General features: G+C 38.3%; 1 protein-coding gene across 2 annotated transcripts in view; it reads right to left on the bottom strand.

Annotated features, from left to right (window-relative positions):
- LOC126473360 (breast carcinoma-amplified sequence 3 homolog) overlaps window positions 1-19,524 on the bottom strand; it is a 116,687-nt gene that overhangs the window by 96,206 nt on the left and 957 nt on the right. The window lies entirely within an intron of this gene.

The raw sequence follows: 19,524 nt of genomic DNA, 5'->3' as shown, positions 1-19,524 counted from the left end.
TTCAGATACAGCATAGAACTTGCTTCATCCAACAACCACTGATTCACCTGGCTACAAGTCTACCAACCCAGATTTCATTTTCATTATAGTTGTAATTGTGTCTTCCTATTCCAGTCCATTCCTTGATCCATGTGTTTATTTTTCTGCCTCTCCTAGTATTTACCATCAGACATCTTGTAATACAAGGATAAGGCAATAGAAAAGTCAGAAAACAGGATTCGGCATGTCCCAACTTCCACAAATTTACATATTCACCCTGTACATTAGACACTTATCCCATCTCTTTACATGTCCTTAACAGCTGGCAGCAAAGAAGTCTTTCTGTTGCTATCACAGCCAACATGCAATTTCTTCAGCTACAGCATCATCATTTTCAAAATGACGGACACCCAAATGAGATTTTAGAGGCCTGAACAGATGAAAGTCATGGGGGCTAAGTCAAGACTGTAGGGCGGAAGTTACAAGTGTTCCCAATGAAATGTTTGTAGCAGCTCCTGTGTTTGTCTTGCTGTGTGAGGGCAAGCAGTGTCATCCAGAAGAATCACTCTATTTGTCTGGAGGCCATGGTGTTTGCAGTGAAGACCCCGTTAGAGTTCCCACAGACTGGTGCAATACAATGCGACATTTGCAGTCTCATGGTGAAGCTGGAATTTCATCAGTATGACTCTTTGCATGTTCCAAAACACAGTGAACATAACCTTGTTGTCTAATGTAATGGCTTTTTGTTGTTGTTGAGGAAGTGGAATGTTTCCATTCCAGAGCTGATTGCATGGTTTCAGGTTGAAAGTGGTGAACCCAAGGCTCATCCCCTGTAACAATTTGTGCCATGAATCTCCTTCCTCAGAGTACGAAATGAGGTGCTGCAAAGAGAGACCATTTCTTTCGGTTTTGTGCTCCCCAGTCAACACATGGGGCACCCATTGGGCAAAAACTTGAGGAAAATTCAACTGATCATCACACAGCAGTCATACGAATGATCTTTTCCATACACTGCTCAGCAGTTTTAGTTGCCATTAACGCAGGTTGAACAGGATGTTCCTCATCTCTCATACTTTGCCTTCCCTTGTTAAACTCCTGGATACAATTAGCCACAGCAGATAAACAGTTGCATTCATACATGGGACGTATTTCATGAGCATTTCTTCCATGAACAGTGATTTATCCTACAAACACCGGACAACCACAAGTTACTTATGGACACTTAAGCTATGCAGTATAACTATCATCCTGCAGTGGCTGCCAAGCAAAGTCTCACAGCCTCTATGTAAGCAAACATATGATGCTATCTGCTAGCAAAATATGCACGTTGTCATTTAAACATGTTACACAATAAACTGACATTTGTTAATTATTTATTGATTTACTTTATGTGGATCGACAGTATACTAAAGGTTGTTGAGATGTGGTGGATTGTATAAGTCGCTAAAGGATGTGTACATTTTGATGATGGGATTGTGTAAGTCACTAAAGGATGTGTACATTTTGACGACATACACTGAAGAATTAAAATAGTAATACTGTTACTTTATATATAATACTTGCATCCTATACTGCAATGCAATCATATTTTATTGATAACTGATTCACCACAATCAAAAATTTAAATCAGCATTTTCTCCATTAATAAAATAAAAACATAAAAAATTCTCACCTATTATTAAAAAACTGGGACATTACAAGGTGGTGATAAAAATGTGGTAACTTTACGACTCAGCGTGACTCACCATACAAACAGCCAAATGGTTAAACAATTTGGAAAGAAAGAATGAGGAATAGTTCAAATAATTTTGGGGCCAAAGTATGAGGATGGAATGTGGAAATTAAAAAGCAACAACATGGAGGTACATGAAAAACCTGAGAACTAAAAGATACAATGAGAAAGGGGAGGATTACATTTTATGGCCACTTAAAAAGAGGGGGCAGCAAGAAACTGATAAAAAATATTCAACATCTTTGATGAAAATCTAAAAACCCAAATTTAGTAGTTTATAGCAGTTAAAAAAGATCTACTGTAGTTATTCATAAAAGACAAAGACATAGAAAACAGACATGGATTCCAGAAAATGGTATGAAACATCAAAGGTTTCCAGAAGGAAACACAAAAGAAGAGAGGAGGGACATGGACAGAAGGAAGGAAAGAAGAACAGAGAGCAACAATGTATAAGTATTGGGAAGAAAAAAAAGGGGGGGGGGGAGGAAAGGGATATGATGTTATAAATTAGCTGTTCCACTTTAGTCAAAATCAATTAATAATAATAATAAAGTTCTGTACTGAAAAGTAAGTGAGATTTATTGAAATTAATAAGGCAGCTAGCAGCTTTATATGGCTATGTAGACTTACCTGGGTAATCAGCATTGACGATTATTTTAATGATTTTATGTCAGATAGTACTCTTTGAAGATGCCTAGTGGTGATTGTTACATTAAATTGTCAAATATGGCTTCAAGGTCACAGTGCAACAGTCAATGACAATTTGTTTTTAGATCTAATGACTTGCAATGGTTTAGTTGTCAAACCAAAGGTCAATGGTTTATCTGACCACGATGGCCAAATGTTGACTGCCCAGTTAGCTACAGGTCACAGCAGGGAAGTGTTGTAACACAAAGCACTAAACTGCAGATGAAAAATTTAGCTTTGTCTAACACATTTCTAAGGCACATCAGTCGTGTTATTCTGTACAACAAATGAACTTATAATTGAACAGAAGCAAGTGCATGGGATTGAGAACTATTTGGATCAACGTATCTTGTGTTAGGAAGAGGGAGTGCTACTTGATTTAGAGGACAAGCTGTTGTCAAAATTTGAAATTCTATTGCATCAGTAATGTAGAACTCTCCAATCCGTTATCAAAAAAGCGAAACATGTGCACTCAGCTCAAAAAGTAAATCACTCCAAGAATATGGCAAAAACAATTTGAAACATTATTTTTTTAAAAGGACTTGTGCGTGAATAACTGTCAAAAAATTGATTTTTTAATTTTTGTCTTAAAAAATTCTCTGTAGTTTTCTGAACGAGAAAAAGTTTACCACCAGGAAAATGGATGACAGATTAGAGGAATTTAAAAGTGGCTGCACACCACCATGACATCCCCATGGTACACAATCAATGCTGTTAAAAATAAAGTTTTGCTCTCATTCGTTTCATTTTTATGACTTTTTAGTCCCTGAAGTTGGCTAACCAGCAAAAGCTTTAAGTTGCTTATCTTTTGTTTCCACAGAGAGTTTAGTCACTGTTTGCAGTTGTTTTGGTGCAAATATTTTGTTAACAGCGAAGTAATTGTATGCATGTTTTTCTTATTGTGTGCATGAATTTCTTATTCCACTTAAAGGCAATGGGAAGAAGTAAGAAGGCCAATGTTAAACAAAATAAATTTTATGGAAATCGGTTCACCAAACAGATTAACTCTGAAATACAGCATAATATAACACTTGAACCAACTTCAACTACTCCAAGTGGTTTGAAGCTAAAACTGAAATATTTGGGCAATGGGCTTGACAGTATTAATGCTGATAATATAGAGATGCCAACTATTGATTCAGGTTGAGTTATTGTTGAACTCTCTGCTCTATCTGAACTAATAAATAAAGCTTTGCAGTATAAGGAATGTGGCAATAGTGGTGAGAAGGTAGTTGAGGAGATATGTGCTAGAAGAAGTTGTGCATCAAAATTAAGAACTGTTAGTAATTTTTGTGGCTTAAGCAAATGTGGTTAAACTTGTGGCATTACTAAACAGAGTGTGTATAACACAAATATTAAACTTGCTTATGCTATGAGGTGTATAGGCAAAGGGCACAGAAGTGCACAAAATTCCTGTGCTCTTATGGACTTACCTCCCCCTACAAGGTATGGTAGGTACAATAAAATTATTCTACAGTCTTTAGAAGAAGTAGCAAATGATAGTATGAAAAGTGCTTTTCAGGAAAGTGTAGACATGAATGACAGCAATATATGTATGCCTGCAGCCCTGGATGCATCCTGGCAACGAAGGGGCCATAGTCCCCTACATGTCTGCTAGTGTCTGTGTGTGCGCGATTGGATATGGGTGTGTGTGCACGAGTGTATACCTGTCCTTTTTTCCCCCTAAGGTAAGTCTTTCCGCTCCCGGGATTGGAATGACTCCTTACCCTCTCCCTTAAAACCCACATCCTCTCGTCTTTCCCTCTCCTTCCCTCTTTCCTGATGAAGCAACCGTTGGTTGCGAAAGCTTGAATTTTGTGTGTATGTTTGTGTTTGTTTGTTGGTCTATCGACCTGCCAGCGCTTTCGTTTGGTAAGTCACATCATCTTTGTTTTTAGATATATTTTTCCCAAGTACTGTCATGGATACACTAGGGGAACGGAAATCATAAATGTGTGATTAATTTTAGTGGTTACAGTGAAGGGATGGAATCTGAAGGTGTTGCGAAGATATTTCACAGGTCAGAGGAGAAATATGGTGTGATGTATACATCTTAGCTAGGAGATGGAGAGTTGAAAGGGTACCAAAAAGTTTGTGAATACAAACCTTATACTGAAACAAAAATTGAAAAAATGGAATTAGTTGGACATACCCAGAAAAGGTTATGTACAGGACTGAGGAACTTGAAGAGAAATTTGAAGGGAAAGAAATTAGCTGATGGTAAGTGCATGAGTGGATGTGGCCAGCTTACAGACGAAGAAACAGACAGGTTGCAGTATTAGTATGGACAAGCCATAGACAAAATAAAAATGACTTTGAGGGAATGAAAAATGCCGTATGAGCTACCTACTTTTATAAATCCTCCACAGCTGACAACACATGTCATTCACACTGCCCACCTGTCAGTGATTCATGGTGTGGCTACCAGAGGGTTGTTGCTCAAGGTGAAACCTACAACCATAAACATTCTTTGCCATTTGTTATAACGGAAGTTATAAAACCTATATATAGGGCTCTTAGTGACACAAGATTATCAGAGAAATGTTTACATGTTAGGACTCAAAATCCAAATGAAAGTTTCAGCAATTGTATATGGGAACAGATACCAAAAACTGTTCTAGTAGAACTAAATACTTTGAAAATAGGTGTGCTAGATGCTGTTCTACATTTCAATCATGGTGCAGTGTCAATGCTTAATTTTATGGAACTGATGGGAATGCCTAGTGAACTAAATATCCATAGAGCTTGTAATGATCTTTAAACGTTACTCCTTAATTTGCGTTGGCCTGTGGTTCATCAATGTTGTGGATGCTGCGAATAATGAGAACATCAAGAAAATTTCAAGCTTGACAAATTATTTATTGACATCAGCTGATCGACAGAACTGACATAAGTTAAAAACAACTGATGAAACTGAGCTAAACCGAACTGAACTCCACTGATTCCTGAAGTAAACAAAACTTAACTGACTCCTCACGCAGCATCCCTTTAAATACAATTTTAACAATTGCTACCATTGTTAATTTATTACAAAATGTAATTTACAATTAAAAACAATTTCATCTAAACTAACTGCTGTTACATTTGTACAGGTTATAAAAAATAATATCAAATAACATAATATTTTTATCATCATCTTGGTTTTATGTGTGAAAATTAATTCACCATCTGCTTTCAACAATTATTTTGATTTTACTTTAATTTCATAATTAGTGACTGTATGGATTTTACTGCTAACATTTGTTCAAAGTATACACATGTGCTTCGCCAGATTACATAAATTAAATACACATGTTTTCTCAAATACCGGAATTTCATAAATTTGGGTGGTGTAATTAACAAGAGGTAATTATCTGCATAATTTACAAGCATCATTAATTACAATGAATTACATAAAAATGAATAACGAATGAAACTACATCACTGGATAATGATTGTTACTTTCATTTGAATCACAATGAGGTTTTTGTGTTAGCGAATTTACAAATTGGTATTATGGTAATTAGGGGCATTAGTTATTTATGCCAACATTTCCACAGCCTCTTAACACTTGTTGCTAAACATTTATTACTTCAATTTCATGATCTCATATTTAATTTGGCATATGTACATATTTTTGTTAATGACAACAATCAATTATCATGAGAATGTATGTCATTCCAGAATATTTTGTATGTATTTACAAAGATGAATAGGTTTTTGGGGTAACTGAACTGAACGATAAATATAAAAATACATATAAAAGGCTCTAAGAAACACTGAACCGTACAATAAATACACAGATGCATATAAAAAAGGTGGTATCGGACAGTCCATAATGATCTTGGGGGAGGCTGTTGCATAATAAGCTCTAATAGCCACTGATTGAAGGAGACTATTTGAAACAGAAAAATCAGTATTGGAAGCCACCAAAGAAGCAAGAATAAAAAGAAGAAGTGTGAAAAAGAGAAAGGAGGAAGAGCAACATAGTAAACAAGATTAGTATGTACCTGAGATACATTAGTACCATGCAAATTTAATAGAAAAAGCAAGTTTTAACTTTAATTTCTTGAATGCTAAATTATTTCACGTGCTGGTACACTTTGGCTAAAAATTTTATATGATGTCTTAAAACATGCTTAATTAAAAAGCAGACTACTCTTGTGACGTAACTTTGAAAATAAAATTCTTTTTTTTTTTAAGAAAAACCCTGAATTCATTTACAAAATTTTTGATAATCATACTAAAAAATTTTTGTACCACAATTTATGACAGCACTATGTTTTCGATAGTTTCCTTTAAAGACAATAGTGTAAAGAATTTACAGGAAAAACATAAAACTTCTACTTTTTTTGTCTTTTGAGTAAAATTGTGAGAGCTAAAGCTGTGTTTCATACATAAAAATGTTCCCAAAAGATGTCTTAAAAGATGGTAAGCATTATTTGGGCTTACAAGTCTTATTCTTTGAGTTACACTGTTTAGAAAACTCACAATTTTTTTTCAATGTTTCCCTTGGTTTTCACTGACCAGTCCCCTTGTGTGAGAGAGAGAGAGAGAGAGAGAGAGAGAGAGAGAGAGAGAGAGAGAGATATTGTCATCTTGTTTGAAACCGAAACTCTGGCAGACATGGTGGCACTTCCAAATACTGGGATGACCTGACACAAGAGTATTGGCTTGTTTGCATATTATTCACTCCCTGGTGTCTTATGGATATACTTTCTGGGGTAGTGGACACAAAGTAAATATGGTGTTTATTCAAGAGAAGTGAAAACAGAGAATACTGTATAAAACAGATAACCATACATCTTGCAGAAGCCTTTTAAGAAGTCTTGAGTTGTTTCACTAACTTTCTCGTACATGGTGACAATGATCATCAGTTTAAAGGGACTAAGGAGATTGTCAGGAAGTTCACATAAAACGTTGATGCGAAACGAGAAAAGAAAAATGATCAGCTCCTGGCACTGTTGACGCAGTCCTCAGGGCTAAAATTTGTGGAGAGTACTTTTAAATGAGGTAGTTAAAAGGGAAACAAAACCAAAGTAACTAAAAATGTTAGCAGGTTATGGGGAGCTAATAAAGGGAAAAAAGGGGGGATACTGGGGCAGAAGTGGCACTAGCTGGAGAACCCCAGGAGAAATATCTGTGGCAAGAGTTGCATCTTCCTCACTTGCCATAACTGACGTCAATGAAGTACATACTAAGTACAGTTTTTGTCTAGATTTGTCTTATATGGGGTAAGAAAATAAAGACTTGTAGGAACTAAATGGGTTAATCACTCAAACTGGTAAAAAAAAAAAAAAAAAGTTTGTAGTATATGACTGTGCAGGGGCAGAATACAGCTGGAAGTCCCCTAGAGCACATATCATAGTGAGAGCCAATCCCTCCATGTCCACCCCAGAACTGACGTTAATTTGTGAAAGGCATTAAATTCTGTGATAATATCTGCAAGTTTATGAATAATATGAGTTGTTTAGCTGCTGTCCCATCACTTACAAGTACCAGGGTAGGGAAATATTTGGGATGTATGGCTTATTTAACACTAGGCAGAGGTGTAAACTTGGTGAGAATACGTGCTACCATTAAAGAGTTACCACAGCTGCACTGTGTTGGGTCTCCCTATTAAGTAGAATTTATGGGTCAGTCTGGTGTGGCCTATATGTAGTTGGCACAGAACGACTGCCTCTTTAGTACAACTGCTTATTTCCAAAAGGCTTGGAGAGAAATATGCCAGACCTTGGTCATCACATTGATGAACCTTTGTCTGTTAAGGGTAGTGATTGCCTACCTGTGTTTATTCCAGATTTTCAAACTTTGATTCCACAGGTCCGTTGCTCATAATTCAAGCTAAAGTTTTTCTGTAATCCTCATTGCAATAGGGTCTGCAGCTGCAATGAATTTATTAAATGATTTCATATGTTTTCTGCTGACATTTACTTTATCTCTCTGTATGTCCATCATTTTAGAGATGGTTGCAGGACTCGGCTGTTTAGTAAAGGATGTCACATTAAACACCTTCCAGAAACTTCCTGATAGATTAAAACAGTGTGCTGGACTGAAACTCGAACTCGAGACCTTTGCCTTTCGCAGGAAAGTGCTCTAGCAACTGAGCTACTGACCCACAACTCATTACCCATCCTCACAGCTTCAATTCTGCCAGTACCTCCTCTTCTATCTTTGGTACCGGCAGAACTGAAGCTGTGAGGATAGGTCATGAGCCATGCTTGGGTAGCTCAGTTGGTAGAGCACTTACCCGTGAAAGGCAAAGGTTTCGAGTTTGAGTCTCGGTCCGGCACACAGTTTTAATCTGCCAGGAAGTTTCACATCAGTGCACACACTACTGCAGAGTGAAAATCTCATTATGTAAACACCTTCCAGCCATCTAGTTTCCAACCTTATTGTATTTGGCAACCAGTTTCAGTATTTTACAATGCCATCTTCAGGCCCCTGACATGTATGAAGATTCTACCTTGGTTGTGTTCAAAAATCAAATCAAAAATGTACATTCTTAGAATTTCAACAGTAAACTTCTTTATGATGCATAATAATGCCTTTCTTGTAGCATCTGCCACTGAGTTTTGTTGAGTTCCTCCATAATGCTCTTGCACTTGCACTTGACTAAATGTGCATTCTGGATCTTCTCTATGTGATATATTAAACCAATCTGGTAAAGGTCTCAGACTAAAGAGCAGTACTAAAGAATCAAATGAGCGTCCTATAATTCACTTTTTGTTTGGGTGAAATATATATTTCCTTAAGATTCTTCCAATGAACACCTAATGGGACCCACTTTTGTTTGGTCAGTACATGATTGGTGAACAGGGAGCCCCAGCCTTTGTAGTACTCTTTTGTTTTCTGTGGTACAAGCCTAACCCACAACTACTTATTAGACGAGAGCTAGTATAAAAACTGTGGTAACTTCTGCCTGTCATGAGATGTGACCAAAAGGGGTCCTATCCCTAGATTAATTTTCATATGACACTTAGTTATTAACAAGACAATCCTTAACATTGCCCCCACATCACCACCTGAGAGTAATAATTTCATGTAGCTCAACAGCCTGGAGCAAGTCTTTCAACCGAACACCACTTTGGCCTACCTTAATTATCTCACAGGGAAAATGGGACCAATAGTTTAATGCAGAATTGAACCACATGTCATTTATGGTGAACATCCACTTCGCTGAGAGGTGAACGCTACGCTAAGAGGCATATTGTAAAATCTGTGGTCCCAAAGGGATTCGATCCCACAATCTTTCAATTTCCAAGCATTCACTTTACCACTAGATCACCAGACCCGACACATCACCTGATTCAATTCACTACATTCCATTACCTTTATTTTACTCTTGTTGGTGTTCATCTTATAACCTCTTTTCAAAACAGTGCATACTGAATTCAATTGCTCTTTCAAATTTTTTGCTGTCTCTGTCATTGCACACCTTAAAGCTTTAATTTATTATCCCTGAACTTAATACACTTTCCAAATTTCTCTTCAGTTTCTTCACAGCCCGCTCAACATCCAGACTGTACAACACTGGGGATAGGCTACAATCCTGTCTCACTCCCTTATACAAGAAACAAGTCAGATTAGACCTATGTCCACCAAAAAATGTGAATACCACCAAAAAAATTAGTTGTAAGGCAAAATGCGTAATGTATTTGTCAGTCAGTAATGAACTGAATTGGTATTATAGCTTGTTACAAGTCATACTGCATAATACTGAGGAAAATAATCCACACATCGAAGCAAATGTATTGTGAGAAAATGATGGTAACATTAGACAAAAAAATTAATATAGAGGAGGAAACTGGTCAAACAATGGATGGGAATAAGCAGATAGCTTTAAGCATAAATGACACATTGGTAACAGATGTTTGCAGTTTAACTAAGCTAGTTAAAATCATTCCATGTCTATCACTGATAACTAGCCTTAATAATTAACTTCATTAACATGAATATGATCTTCACCACATTAGAAGATGTTAGCATCTGCCATAAAATATCTAAAACTGAAAACGTATAGTGGTTACGATAAAACATCAACTTTGAGGACTAGCCATCATATAGTGTTGTTCTGTTCACAGATGAATGTAATATTTAGGAAATAACTTTTAACTGTGTGAAAATGTGATCCTATAGTCTGACTCACTTATCTGACAGATTGGGATATGTAGAAGAATACCTTGCACAAAGATTTTGTCACTGCAATTGCTGACAGATGGAAAATTTGGTGATGTTTAAAAGTATTTGGTTACAATTCTCCCTCTAATTTGCCTGTTGACGCCAGGCAAAAATATATATGTTGAGTGACAGAGTGTTTTTATAAATGATAATTGTTTATATAATAAATCTTCTCTGATGGAGCATAAGACTTCATGTGAATTTGGATACTTATGCTCACAATATGATTTTAAACAAGATTAGATCAAATCTATAAACACCAATTATTAACTTAAACAAAACATAGTACAATCCTCATAGCAATTTTGCCAAGAAATTCTTACAGAATGCAAAATTTTTGATAGTGAGTTATGTCCTAGCACCAGAAACAAATAACAGTGCGGCCACTATTAACCAAAGTTTATCCTTCCACAAATGAACAACAAACATAGAAGTTGATGCAACCAAATAGTAAGAACACAATCTGAAAGCATGTGTCTGCCTCATTGTGCTTATAAAGAGAGGAGCTCTAGCAGATGCCAGGGTGGACCTCGCGCCATGTGCAATAGTCATGTGGCCCACTGCAGGCCATTTCTGCTGGCAGGCCTGCACATATGCTGTAGGTCAGCTATCTGAAGAGTGGCGCATATCAGGGTATTATGTACAGGATTATAGTGCTGCACCCCTTGGGAAAAGGGTGCTCCTTCTAAGTGAGTGGCAGGGCAATTGTTAATACATCCATGGCCTCTGCAGTTGGTGCTGCAAGCAAAGACAGTGGCAGCAGAAGGAGAGTCCAAGTTGGAACTGGTAAGAAGGGGTGTCCATGGAAACACAAGGCGGTCTTTCCCAGTGAAGTATCATAAGAGAAAACCGATGAAAAGGGTGCCTGTAGCATCTCGAAATCCGAATCCTCGACACGTTGGAACTGCACCAGGGTTGAGGGCACTGGCCACTCATGCACGGGTGCAGGCAATGCCAAAGTTGAAGGACTCAACAGTGATGGCCCTGTCAGTGGCAGAATTGTCAGTGCTGGTGAAGAATCAATCATTGTAAGGGTCAGCAACAGGTGACAGGCGACAGAGGGGCCAGACCCAAGAGAGGCATGAGGCAGAAACATCCACAAGGAGGGCAGGTCTGTGCCACTCCCAGCAGTGACACCCTGTGAGGCCTGGACTGGCACTGAGGAAGAAGGCGAACTTGGCAGCAGCAGACCCATAGCCCTCATCATGGCTTGAGGACAGAGCTGGTAATGGTGGCACACCACCAGCCTCTCACTGGTGTGCACCATACAGAGGCGATTGCTGCGGCAGCTGTGAACTGTGGCCAGAATCCAATATGATCAGAGGTCAAATCCCCATGCCCATATTGCAGAGCCAGGAGTGAACTCTGATGAGGGCCACACCAATGGATGTAGGTGGGGTCACATGAGCAGATACAGTAGGGTGCGTAGCTGGTGACCATGGAGCATCCAGGCTTGATTCCAATCCCTCATCAGCATAAATCTTTAGGAAATCAAGAAGTGTGTCAAGGCATTGTCCATGGAGGAGTCTGCAACAACTTCTTCATTTGAACCATGAATATGTAAATTAGATGTTTCGCCTCACCGATTGAGAGTGGGATGCCTTGATGAGCACAGGACTCATGGAATGTCTGAGAGACAAACAATAGACCATTATCCAAAAGAAATATGTAACGCAAACCTTCAATAGAAAAAAATTTGGAAAGGACCTGAATCTTAGCTGCAGTTGACATTGAAGGTCAGTAGATAAAGTATGGAAATTTAGAGAAAGTATCAATAGCAGACAACCAGAAATAATTTAGGGAGGGTCCAGTGACAACAACATGGATGCATTCCCATGGGAAATGCAATGTGGGCCATGGAGAGAACATCGCGCATAGCACCGCCTCTTGGATAGCACACTGGAGCAGGCCGTGACAAGGTGCACAATATCATCATTATTACCGGGCCAAAAGACATGTCAAGAGGCCAATGAGTTGGAACATGAGCCTCCACCCCAAGCATCACTGATCTAGGAGCTGAAGTACATCCTAACATCCTACCATAGGGCGGCCTGAATCACAACCCTGGGCAACAGCCTGCCAGTAGCTGAGAGAACGCCACAATCAAATGTGGTGAAGGAGGGCAAAATAGTTACGCAAATAATCAGAAGCCCTCTCCGGAGGCCTGTGTAGCCAGCCGTGCTGAACCAGGTAAACAATTGGATGCAGAACTGGATCAGCAGTGACAGCAGTTGCGATCCAGGAGCCCATGATAAGTACCTTTCAACTGTGCATTGCACCTCAAAATGTAACTGAAACAATGAATTTTGTCATGGTCAAAAGTGGGATCCAGCTCCACTGGAAGCCAGGAGAGTGCATCAGCCAAGGTTTGTTATGCAATAGGCTGAAAATATATTTCATAGTTGTAGCAAATCAGAAACACGGTTCAATGCTGGAAGTGATGTGCTGCTTTATCAGGCAATGAAGCAGAAAGATTAAACAATGAAACCAAAGGCATGTGGTCAGTAATAAGGTGGAACTTAGACCCATTCAAGAACACATGAAACTTTTTGAGGGCATAGATGATAGCAAGTGCTTCTTTTCAACTTGGAAGTAGGGTTGCTGAGCAGAATTGAGTGTTTTTGATGTATAAGGTACTAGACATATGGAACCATCCTCATAGCAATGTGCAAGACCAGCCCTGAGGCCACAATTGACAGGCTAGGATTGAAAATAGCCAAACAAGGAGCAGAATGTAATTTAGATTTCAAAAGCATGAATGCACATTTGCAGGCCGGCGTCCACTGAAAAGAGACCTTCTTGTGAACCAACTCATAGAGAGGATGAGTTAATGTGGCTGCACCCAGAATAAATTTGTTGTAGTAAGCAGTTTTACGCAAAATTCTTCCAGTTATTGTAGGGTAAGGCAGAGCTGTGACCATGTCAAAATGAACACATAAAGGCTTAACACCATTTCGAGAAACCCTAACCCTAAATGCAGGTTTCACATAACTCAATTTTGGAGAAAAACTGGCTGCCAACAAGTTTAGCCAATAACTCATGTGGGCAGGGCAAAGGGTAGATGTCAATGATAAATTGAGTGTTAATTGAAACTTAAAAGGCACCACAGGAGTGAAGTTGACTAGTTGATTTTTTTTACAACCACAAGGTGGTTGACCACTCACTCGACGTAATAGGTTGTATGAACCACAACAATGTCAGCCTGTACAATTCTGCTTTCACCTGATCACAAGAAAAGAGATGAGAACTCAGAACACTAGGAATCTAACTGCTGGTAAAGGACCTGGTTGTATCCAAAATGGAAAAACAAAATGCACTGAAAGTATCCACACCAAACAAATTTGTGGTGTCAGCCAAAAGAGTTAAGAATTGACCCACAGCTTCATACGTAGTGGAAGCAGTAAATTGCCCTAAAATTTAAATATGCTGCTGTTGTTGAGAACCAGAAATAATTACAGAGAACCCAAATCCACATAAGTTTGTGAGTTCAGTAAAGTCACGGCTGCACCCGTGTCCACATGAAGTCTGGCCACTTTGTCCCATCAATCACACTTCAGTTTGTTATGAGTCGTGAGCACTGCAGACACACAATTGACATCAATGTCCATGTCTGCATCAGGAGGCTGGGAATGACACACATATGCTATATGTCGTTTTTTCCTACAGTTGTTGCAAGTCACCCAGCACTTCGGGTGCGTGGCCCTGTCATGTTGGACAAAGTATCATGGGCAATACGGGAGGGCAGAGCACTGCTGCTGCTGTGGTGGTGGTTCATATTGTTGTTGTTGTTGTTGTTGAGCACATCACTGTCCAGTGTGGAACAGAGACTGAGTTTGAATCCATACCACGCTGTCCTCCTGTAGAGAACTAACTAACGCACGACGATCAGGGACAGGAGCCTCTGTGGTGATATCACACCAACCCTCAGTCTGAACACCTGCTGCATGTGTTACCTTGAAAGTTTGAGCAACATTTAACACTTCAGCCAAAGATAGATTCATACACTGTAGTGCATATTGACATGCTTCCTTGTCAGCAGCCAACTGTCATCAGAGACCGTAGAATCAGCATAGGAAAAATGTTGAACATCAGTAACAAACTGACTTTTGGAACGGAGGCCATGGAAATCGGCCAACCAAGCTCAGTAGGACTGTATGGCTGTTTATGACAATGACAGAACTCTACACGAGCTGCAATGATGTGTGCATTTGTGGTGACAACTGGACACCAACCTACACACTTAGTCGAATGAAAGTGACACATGTGTATGTATACTGTGGTTTTCTTCTACTTCCACATCCACAAACTGCAAACCACTGTCAAGTGAATGGCAGTCGGTACTATCCATTATACCATATATTAGGGTTTCTTCCTGTTATAGTCACATATGGAGTGCGGGAAGGATTACAGCCTCAATACCACTGTGTGTGTTGCAATTAATCTAATCATATCTACATTGTCCCTACCAGAGTAATACGTAGGGTACCATGATTTCTCACTTCATATGGATCTCAAAATTTTGTAAGCAAGCTTTCACAGAATAGTTGACAATTATATTGAAGTGCCTACCAGTTAATGATTTTCAGTATTTCCATGATGTTTTCCCTGGTAGGATTAAACAAACGTGACCATTCATGCTACTCATCTTACATTAGTACATATTTCATATTTCCTGTTAGAACTACTTGGTGTGGGTCCTACACAGATGATACTGAAATGGGTTGCACAAGTGTTTTGTAAGGAAAACCCTCCATAGACATATTGTCTAATCCCAGGTACCATCTCTGTAATTTTCCATTTTTTCTGCAATTTCTTCAGTTTTATTCTACACAACGAATAAACTATAATCAATATCCTCACCTGTTCCTGGAACATTTTAAAATTTAAAATCCGGTTTCAAAAACTCTGTCTTACCATTACATAATCTGTCTAATATGTGTCATTGTCTACAGGTCTCTTTCACTTAAACATCTTACTTTGATTAGTCTTAAATGAAGTGTTAACAATTATAAAAATATGCTCTACCTAAAATTCCACCAGACACTTCATGACATACACACTAGAATGTCCCAGAAAGAAACTACAACTGAATACATACGGAGACTTCAAACACATTAATTTATCTGAACTTGCAACTGAGGTGCAAGAAATAGTTTGGGAGTCATATTCTGTTCCCTTCTCAGATATGAATGAAAAACTTCATGGATTTACTAATGAACTTACTCAACTATATGATGAATATGCTCCCCTAGAGACTGAAAAAATAAGAAGGAAAGCAGCATCTTGGCAAATTGTAGAACTAAGAGGTCACATGAATCTCAGATGCTGCACGTCGAGCATCCAAACCCCTCCCTATGCATCAAAATCATACTGCTTAGAAGCAGAAGCTGAACAGTCATTCGAGCTGTGAGAAATGCTAAACTCAAGCACACCCATACATTAATGGACAACTGAAACTGACAGCCATCCTATGGAAAAAATTGTGTGGTCTTGGTGTAGGCAAGTAAAAGCTGCAGCTGATTCCATTGTCCCAGGCAAAGAACTGAACCTGTATTTCACATTATGCAGAACCACAATTGAACCGCAAATGAAACAGAGACTCATACAATTACTTCATGGGGGTAAACGACTGTAGCCATGGAAAATTCTATCTTAAGTATGCTACCTGCAACTGCATAAAAAAAACTATCATGCATATCAGATCAGCATCTACTGGACACAATGGTATTGCAGTCCAAATGAGAAGATTATTATTCATCCGCTACTGCCCACTATACCAGATATCTTTAACCATTCCTAAACCCCAAATGTTTTCCCCGAGGCTTGGAAACAGACACTTAATAAGACGCTACTCAAACAGGACACTGCCATAGCACCCTCTGATTACTGACCTACTAGACAAATACCATTCAGTCTTCCGTAATGTTGCAGTACAACATCTGCCATAATAAAGGTAACACATGATCTGAAGCTAGCTACGGATGCACAAAATGAGACTATCATGTGCTTCTTAGAGTTCAGCAAAGACTTTGATGCAGTCAACTTTGACATTTTACTTTCCAAACTTAGCAGCCTAAATTTCTTGGCAACTGCTGTGCAATGGTTTCGTTCATACCTGACATCTCACCAGTAATACATCACGTCCCGCACCATAAAGTCACAATAGAGGCGGACAGTATCAGTGTCCCTCAGGTTTCAGTATGAGGTCCTATACTCTTTTTCATAGTACTTCTGTCCTATTACAAATAATACATGTATTCTGATGACCCCCCCCCCTCCCCACAAACCCCCAGTCATATCTGAAAGCAAAACAAATCAACCTGAAGGCAGTTATCGAGAATCCCATAAGCAAAGGATCTAGGAGTAATAATACATTAGAACCTAAACGGGACTGAGCACATAACTTCAACGCGCAAGAAGGCATCAGCATCTACAAAAATATAAAAAGATCTTCCTTCTCGACCTGAAAAACAAACTTGTACAAAAACTTAGACTTACAACTATGGATCATAGTGATGTTATCCAGCAAAGTTTTTCTCAAGAAAGCTCACAGTGAATGCTTGTGTTCAATATATCTGTAATGTTTGACTCTTCGATCATATTTAACCATCATACACACAGCTATCCTGGCTGTATACAGACAAGCACAGAGATTTCCATAGCCTCTGTCTTCTCTGTTGCCTGTCCTCTGAACAACATAGCCCAAACACCCATTCCCAAGAGATCAAAATTCTTTTTGTCCAACTCCATCTTTCAGCCACTTCTCGAAGTCCTTCTCAGTAGCAGGTACTGCAATAACTGTCCATATTATATTAGATTGATTGAATCATTCATTCATTCTTGAATTGAATATCTCCAACTTCAAAAGACAGTTAATGACTGTCTACTGAAGCAACAATAATGATTACTACTCTCCCTGTAGGCACTCATTGCCCCTGTAATTCTTCTCTGCAGCTAGAATTCCCCATTCTCCAGTATTCTTAGCTGCTGCAGTGTCCTTAAATTTCTTTTCCCCAGAACTCATTGTATCAGGAAACACCTATCTTGGCCCATAAATTCTTTTTATACCTGCCACTATTATTGTTACCACCACCACCACCACCACCACCACCAGTATTAGTGGTAGCAGCAACAATAGTAGACACACTGGCAGTATTAACTTTATTAGTTCATAGCCAGTGTTATTTACTCACATTATCTCTACAGACACTCAAATCATTGCAGTATTATGTGTCATATTAAAATTGTTGTTTCCTAGAAATTGTGATATTATGAAAAGGAACTGCATGTGTGAAACCCTGGTTCGGTGTAAGAGAGGGTCTGATGACCCTAATTAGATCAGGTTAATTAAATATATGAGTAATAACAGGAATGCTCATTTGATGCAAAAAAGTCTAGTAAACATGATCTCTAAAATACATACCTTAAGAGCTATGAGCACTTGCTCAGTAGAAGAGATGCTTCCCCCCCCCCCCCCCCCACCCCCCCTGCTTTGATCCACAGCACCACCTCTCAAAATATGGAAAGCAAGAGATTTGTTTCATAGCACAAAAGATGAAGAAGTGCTCATAGTCCTCAAGGCATACATTTTAGAGCTTATGTTTAGTGGACTTGTTTGCTTTGTATGTTTGTTCCTGTTATTCTGCATATTTATACTACTCAAGTCTTGCCTTTATATTCACTGTGGCTTTGATAGTGGTTGCACTGTGCTGTTTGTAGTAGTTCATTCACATTCCTACTGGTCCATTCAGTGTCAACTGGTCTAGTGTCCCTTCCTTACCATCTCAGATTTTGTTGAAATTTTGAATATACATTAAAAGGCTTACCAAATGTAATTTCACAAAGTTTTAACTACTGACATCCAATTCTACAGTTTTGTACACTCATTCAAAAATTCATTGGTTAAAATGAGTGTAACATTCCAAAGTATTTATCATTCTTGACAAAAAGTTACACATAATTTAAGATTGTTCTCTCTCTGATAAATATACTGCATTGATTCATGGCTAAATGTACTAACCAACTTAAAAACTGAAAGATTTGTAGTTCAATATTCTAGTTACCACTGCATGCAAATTAGAGGGGAAAAAAAAAAAAAAAATCAGCACATCAAAATTTTCCAAAGATTGACAATTTTTTTCCTAAACAAGAAGCTGTTCAGATGACACTGAGACTCTGTATTACAGATTCACCTCTCTTAAAGATATGGTACAAAGTACCCCTAACAAGTACATACCCAACCTGAAGTTCAGACACTACCGAGCCTATAATGTAAATCAAAACAGTAAACATTCTGAGACAGACAAAACACAGAACAATAATAGCACACAATAGGGTAGTTGCAACTAAGGAGTTTTATGGAAGCAATGTATATAAATCCTTGTACAATTAAAATTTAACACTAAAGAAGATATTAACTAATAAGTACTACTTAATCATATAAAAATTTCAAACAAAACCAATATTATGAGAACACTAGCACATTTATTCTGTTTCTTTAGCAAATTCATTGTCTGCTAATATTCCACAATAAAAATTTACAACCACGTGTCATGAAAGTGTCAATCATTGACCAATAAATATCATTTGTAATTCACCGTACAGTATGTGAAAACACAGCTGACCAACCTAACTGGAGGAAGGCAGCTGAGAAGAGTGATGGTAAAGGTATTATAATCACATTGATACAAACTTATTTTACATCTATTGTGTAACATTTAATATTCTGATATGATGTAAGTTTTGAGATATTTCCAGGTGTGACAACAATGGAAATGTTCACTTTTGTAAATATTTATAATGCACTTTTGTTTCTATGACATTTTATACCCTTGAACATTACCCCATTATGGATCTATGAAAGAAAATTACAAATAGAGTCAATGTAGCTATCTGTCTACATAAGTGAGCAGAAAAACCTGAGTTTGAAATTTGAGATTTTTTCCTCCCTTTTGGAAAACATACTG

Source organism: Schistocerca serialis, chromosome 4 (genome assembly GCF_023864345.2).
Source record: "Schistocerca serialis cubense isolate TAMUIC-IGC-003099 chromosome 4, iqSchSeri2.2, whole genome shotgun sequence".
Classification (NCBI taxonomy): domain Eukaryota; kingdom Metazoa; phylum Arthropoda; class Insecta; order Orthoptera; family Acrididae; genus Schistocerca; species Schistocerca serialis.
Note: the sequence above shows the minus strand (reverse complement) of the source record. Positions and strands in the feature narration are given on the sequence as shown.